The sequence below is a fragment of the Tasmannia lanceolata genome, unplaced genomic scaffold (assembly GCF_043159265.1).
Source record: "Tasmannia lanceolata isolate RefF3 unplaced genomic scaffold, GAP_Taslan_0.1 ptg000006l, whole genome shotgun sequence".
Lineage (NCBI taxonomy): Eukaryota > Viridiplantae > Streptophyta > Magnoliopsida > Canellales > Winteraceae > Tasmannia > Tasmannia lanceolata.
The window spans coordinates 46,620,040-46,627,119 of NW_027518683.1; positions in this window are offsets into that span (position 1 = coordinate 46,620,040).

Here is a 7,080-nt window from a genome sequence, read left to right on the forward strand (position 1 = left end):
GTACATTTGTTGACCTACCGTGTAAATAATTTGTACCCCATAGATCAACTCCATTGAATGATCCTAATCCTCCGGCCTATAGAGTTATCTAAAAGGTGCATCCGTGGTTTATGATCTTCCTATTGGAATGATAAATACGGAATACATCCAAGTTACGTTGTGAGACACCAAATGAACTGTTTGGATCATCCTATGAAGCGGACCCGCCGTACATTTTCAAGATAAGGAAAAAAGGGCGCTGATACTCCCCCCACCCCTTGTAGGCTATTCCCCACCCCCTTGACGGCTGGCTAACGTTAAACGTTAGGATACGTCACTTTCCCATTATTTGACCGGTCTCTCTCCACTCACTCTCTCACTCTCTCTCTCTCTCTCCACACACACAACAGGAACAGTTGGTGGGCCCAACAGAAACCGTTGGTGGAATGGTGGGCCCATCTTTACACAACGTAGGCCCCGCCCATACCACTGTAGGATAATCCAAACCGTCCATTTGATGGGCCATAAACGTAAATAGGTTGCGTCCCAAAATATCATTTCCATAGGCAGATCCTAGCCCTCCGATCTAAATAGAAACTACATCTTATACAACCTCTATAGATTGTAGGGTTGTGATCATCCTATGGAAATGATTTTTTGGGCACAACCTATTTACATTGTGGCCCATCAAATGAATGGTTTGGATCATTCTATGGAGTTGGTCGTAAAGTAACATTAAGGCCCGTCCACAACATAGGACGATCCAAGCCGTCCATGGTTTGGATAATCCTATGGAGTTGGCAACATTAAGGCCCAATCGTAGGCCCCACCGATTTTTGTTCAAATTGAAGCGTGCCGTCCACAACATAGGATGATCCAAGCCGTCCATGGTTTGGATCCTCCTATGGTGTGGTTCGTACAGTAACATTAAGGCCCAATTTAGGCCCCACCCATATTTTTGAAAATGAAGTGTACCGTCCAGACCATAGGATGATCCGAGCTGTCCATTCAATGGGCCATAACGTAAATGGGTTGTGCCCCCCAAAAGGGTTGTCCCACCAAATGAATGGTTTGGATCATCCTGTGGTCGTACAACATTAAGGCCCATCCACAACATAGGATGATCCAAGCCGTCCATGGTTTGGATAATCCTATGGAGTTGGTCGTACACTAACATTAAGGCCCAATCGTAGGCCCCACCGATGTTTTTCAAATTGAAGCGTACTGTCCACAACATAGGATGATCCAAGTCGTCCATGGTTTGGATCATCCTATGGTGTGGTTCGTACCAATTTAGGCCCCACCCATATTTTGAAAATGAAGTGTACCGTTCAGACCATAGGATGATCTGATCCATCCATTTGATGGGCCACAATGTAAATAGGTTGTGCCCCAAAAATCATTTCCGTAGGATGATCACAACCCTACAATCTATAGAGGTTGCATAAGATGTAGTTTCTATTTAGATCGGAGGGCTAGGATCCGCCTATGGAAAAATATTTTGAGACGCAACCTATTTACGTATATGGCCCATCAAATGGACGGTTTGGATTATCCTATGGTGTGGTATGGGCGGGGCCTACGTTGTTCAAAGATGGGCCCACCATTCCACCAATGGTTTCTGTTGGGCCCACCAACTGTTCCTGTTGTGTGTGTGGAGGGAGGGAGAGAGAGAGAGAGAGAGAGAGAGAGAGAGAGAGGGAGAGAGGTCAAATGGTGGGAGGGGGGGGGGGGGGCAAAAAAAAAATGGAGAATTTGATTTCGATGACGCAACTTATGTGAGGTGGAGTGGGATTGGCGATGTCCCTACTAGCAAATGATCCTACCCATTCAATTGGTTGCTCAAAAAAAGAGTTAAAAAAAATAGGAATAAATTTTTAAAACCATTTCAAGGGGGACTAAAATTTGTTTTATGCCTACTAGGAATAAATTTGTTTTAGGCAATTTCCCACCCTGGGAATTGAAAATTTCCCAAAGCCTCTATGTAATAAAATTTTGTCTCAGGTATGTGACGTTTTGGTGCGGTCCCGACCGAAACCCTCCAGAAAGTTTCCGTTGAAATTTAAAACCATGTGTAGATGCAAGGATTTAAATTTCAGTTTCGGTACTGGTTTTGGACCCCTTGAAAATTGAAATTTTCGGTCAAAATTTGGGTTGAAATCCGGCGTAACAAAGAAAAAACTATTTTACTCAATATTAAATTTCAGTCGAAATTTCGGTAAAATATTAAATTAATTAAAAAAAAAAAACAGGTTTTTTGGGTGAAATTTTGGAAAAATCAAAATTTTGGCCGAAATAAAATACCGTTTCGGGTTTTTGTGATTTCGGTGTCGGTCTCCACCAAAATCTTTCGGTCGGTCCAAATTTAAAACCATTGCTGGAAGGAGATTTTTAGTATCTTTTGCTTTTCTATTTCTCCACACCCTTTTTACACCGTAAAAGAGGTGGATTTTAATGATGGCGATGTCTGCTGGGCATGCGACTAGGAGCATGTGTATCCTAGTGATGATCTATACCAATAATGATCTCGATTACACATTCATGTCCCATCTGGCCATCTGGGCTCCAAAGATTGATGGTTACTGATGGTCTTTCAGAAGTAATTTGGACAAGCATGGCCTCCTTCACGTGCTTAGATTTCATAGTTGTGACAAGTACTGATAGCTTTTATCATGATTTCTGTCCATTATTATCGGTCTTAACTCTTGTGGTCCAAAGACATCATTTTCCTAGAAAAAAAAATGTCTAAATCGTTTTCTAGATTTTATTAGAAAAAATAAATCGTACACCAGATTGTAATCCTTGATCCAATGGATGAGATCTTTCCCTGACATAAGACTGAGATACATATAGCCTCATTGTGTTTCACGTTTTGTGCTAATTAAACACAGTTTTTTAAACGATGTGTTCTCCTAAGTCCAGTACTTTTCAAAACGCACTGTGGGGCCCACTTGATAGGATGATCCAAATGAACTGTTTAGATCATCCTATGAAGTGGACCCGCCCTACATTTTGAAAAATACTGGACTTCGCTTGCACATAGTATATAATTTCTCCATTAAACATGTCTGCCATGTGTAAAGTGTATATAGGTCATATCGAAATTAAGAGATTTTATCTGGTGTGTGTGCGCGAAGGAGGAAAGATATTGTGGAACCTGTTGGGGGTAAATATGGCACCTATCATGGATGAATGACACGTGGGCTCTCCGAATAATTTGAAACCGACTCATAGGTTTTAGGAGGAAAGATGACAAATTACTATCCTCTCCTTTAAAATGGCTACGGCCAAATTGGGAAACCGCCTCTAATAGAGGTAACGCATCCTAAGGCGGTGACTTTCTACTTATGGGAAGTTCATTAAATAGTAACTTGCTCGTTCAGGGAAGTAAGATATCTCTTAAATATAGATATAAACTTATCTCCCTCGCAAGTCGACCAATTAGGCAAGACTCCTAAAATAACAAGATTCTAATAATTGATGACTCTTTTTCTCTATAAAAAGAGACCCTTATATTCCTAATGGAACTACGTTAGACTTGATCCTCAAAGAAGGGGTACGCAGCAGCTTGGCAATAACCAAGTTCAGTCACAATTTTTCTCCATCAATCTTCGTTGGTAATGTTTCTAAATCTAATCTCCTTCCCTTCAATCCCCCTGTGAGTCCGATTTCTAGCTTAACTGTTGAAGTATCATAACCACAGTTCTACTAACATCTTTTCTGTGAGTGCAAGTTGCTTACATGATCAACTCTATCACCGCTAGATCGTGTAGAGCGGATTTCGACATCATTAGATTGGCGCCATCCGTGGGACCACCATGACAAATTTGAGATCAAAAGCCTCGAAATCTATCACTGCTAACCCACAAGGTGAAGAAGTAATGACCAGGAGTCAAGCACATGCCACAATCCCCGGAATCCCTATTCTGGAGGAAGTGCCTACCAACGAAGATACTACTCTAGTCACTATGACCATGTTCAATCAACTGGCAACACAAGTTGGGGACGTTTCTGTTGCTCTTTAGGAAATATTAAGACGTTTACCACCTCCCCCACCGATAGTTTAAAACGTCAGTGTTCCTCCACTAATCGCGGAAGTACCGAATCCGCCTTTAGAGGAAGAACAAGACGAATCACCCGAGGGCAGACACCCTCGCAGTAGAAGGCCAATAAATCATCGACCTTTAGCTTCAATCACTAGCCCCATGCCGAATGATGAAACGGGGAGGCGAACGACCGAAGGGCACCAGAATTGACCTTTAGGCCTATTCCAACCCAGAACAACAATGTCCCCCAAAGGGCTAATAGTGTGAAAAATCCGAATCAGGGGCTAGACAACCCTCAGTAGAATTTGAGAGACGGAATTAATGAGCCTGACTCGGAACTCCTTGCCGAACTTCAGCGACAAGTCAGGGAGATGCTACGTCCTGTTAAGAAACCTTATGAGCTAGATCTCCTGACTGAATGAGAGAATAAAATACAATCAACATTCGTACAAGCCATAGCACAGGCCCAATTGATACCAAATTTTGACTTACCGAGGCTCGATCTCTATGATGGTACATCAGATCCATTGGAATACCTGCAAACCTACCGGAGGGCAATGGAATTTAAAGGCGCTAACGACACAGTCATGTGTCGCGCTTTTTCTTCATATTTGAAAAGAGGAGCGAATAGTTGGTACGGCCGCCTCAAGCCTAACTCCATATCCTCTTTTCGAGAGCTACGTAGGGAGTTTGTAACATACTTCGCCAATAGTTGGCCACAGAAGAAACCTGCCAACGCACTCCACGCTCTTCGAAAAGGAAAGGAGGAAACTTTACGTTCCTTCATAGGGCGGTTCATGGCTGAATTATCACAAATCAAAGACCCTAATCATGAGATGGTTAGAGCAGCCATGAAATCAGCTGTCCATGATAAAGATCTCAAAGTAGCCCTGAATATCGACCCTCCCAGAGATCTCCACGAGCTAATGGCGGTAGCACACAAATATGTCAACAACGAAGAATCTTTCGCTATGGAAAGGGAGTTGGAACTCGGGCAAATAACAGTCAAGCTAAACCTCCTCGATCCGATAATCGACAGTCACAATCTGGCAACCGGGTTCCCTCACAATACTTTGAAAGGTACAATTACACTCCTTTGAATACATCTGTTGCAAACATCCTTTAAGAGATCCGAGGAAAAGAAGATCTCCAATGGCTAAAAAAGATGAAAGGTACTGGTCAGAAGCATAACACTAGCAAATATTGCCATTATCACAGCGACCATGGCCATACAACAGATGAGTGTTACAATTTAAAAAACGAGATTGAAAGGTTGGTGGAGCTTGGACGCGTTGATAAATACTTGTTAAACCCGAGGAATAACGGATCTTCATGTAAATCTGAGGTTCAAACGACGCCCGGATCCTCTAATCCGATCCAACTGACAATCGGACATGATCAAACCAGACAAATCTTCGAAGTTAGACAATCCCTGGATGTAAGGAACGATGCTCCACTCAGGATTGCAGGAAGCATTGGTGTAATCGCTGGAGGTCTGGCCTCAGGAGGCTTATGCCGCCCAGATTCATACGGTGGAGGCTCCAGCAAAGAAGTTACGGTCGGATTCGACCGATAACGAGGAACAAATAGTCTTTTCTGATAAAGACTACGCCAAAGTCCACCTCCCCCATGATGATGCGGTAGTTGTCCGCCTCATTATTGCCAACTATAACGTAAGTAAGGTATTGATCGACACGGGTAATTCTGTCAATATTTTACATTACGATGCTTTTAAGGAGATGCACCTCGGGATGTACAGACTTGTACCGGTTGAATGGTCGATATACGGATTTTCTGGCGGATCGATCCGTATCGAGGGTAGGTGATGAACACATTTATGTGTGAATGGTAGTGATAGGAAACATGCATATTTTGTCATTTAAAGCACTGCTACTAAGGTATTTTTCTCGTTTTTGGTGTTTCAGGGTTATTTATGGATTTTCATAGAAAATTGAGCTAACGGATGAAATTTCGAAAGAAAATTGAAGTGTGAGAACAACTGTGGATCATCATTTGTACGGCTCGGATTCTCTCTCTATTTAATGTGGCCCATCAATTGGTTGGTTCGAATAAGCCTTGAAAAATCATTTTAGGAGTGCAACCAATTAAATGATGTGCTATAAAGTGGACGGTCAGATCAAGTTATGGAGATGAATTAGAAGGGCAACCCATTTATGTTGATAGCCCATCATTTGAACGGTTTGGATTACCCTACGGAGGAGTACAATTAATTTAATTGTGGCCCATTGAAATGGATGGTTTAGATCAACCCATGAAAGCCGAGTTGTGGGCCCTACCAATGGAAATGATATTTTGGGATGTAACCTCTGTGGACCCATTATTTGGACAGATCGGATCAGCCGATGGAAATGGTGTAGAGGTCAAGGTTAATTGTCATAGTGGCCGATGAATTGGACGGTTGAGATCACGAAAAGGATCAAGATGAGGTTCGATTTATCACTTCCAAAAATGGAAAACATTTCCAACCTACTCTCTCTATATCTCTGTTCTTTCTATTTATGAGAAAACAACCCATGTGTAGAAGAGGCCAAAACAGCCCCCACTTTTGGCAACTTGTGATTTTCCAATTTTGGTGCAACACTCTCTTTGCCTTGTATCTTGGATTCGGTCATTCAAATGGGACCCACCCATAATAATTCGTTTGGGGCTCTCTATTTTAAATCTTGAAGCCATGAGGTCATGGGGACACATGTAACCCATCCTCTCTCTCATCTATCTCCACCACATCTATTACAGTGAGTTTAGGCCATGGCCCTGCAAATGAGTGGTTTAGATCATTCTACTTTGACTTTGGTAGAGGAGTTGCATAACTTGGAGACGTGGCAAATAAAAGTGGGCCTGCCAATGTGCATAAGTAGATGGTGTCGGTCAAAACAAGGGAGCCCATATAAGGTTACTTTAAAATTAGTAGTTGCCTTCTCAAATACAATACAATGTAGTGAACCTTTCCATTCCCAATTCCCATTACTATTCCTATCAAAAAGTGTCCTTACCAAAGGTAGAAACAACCACTTCTTAAATTCCCCAACATGAC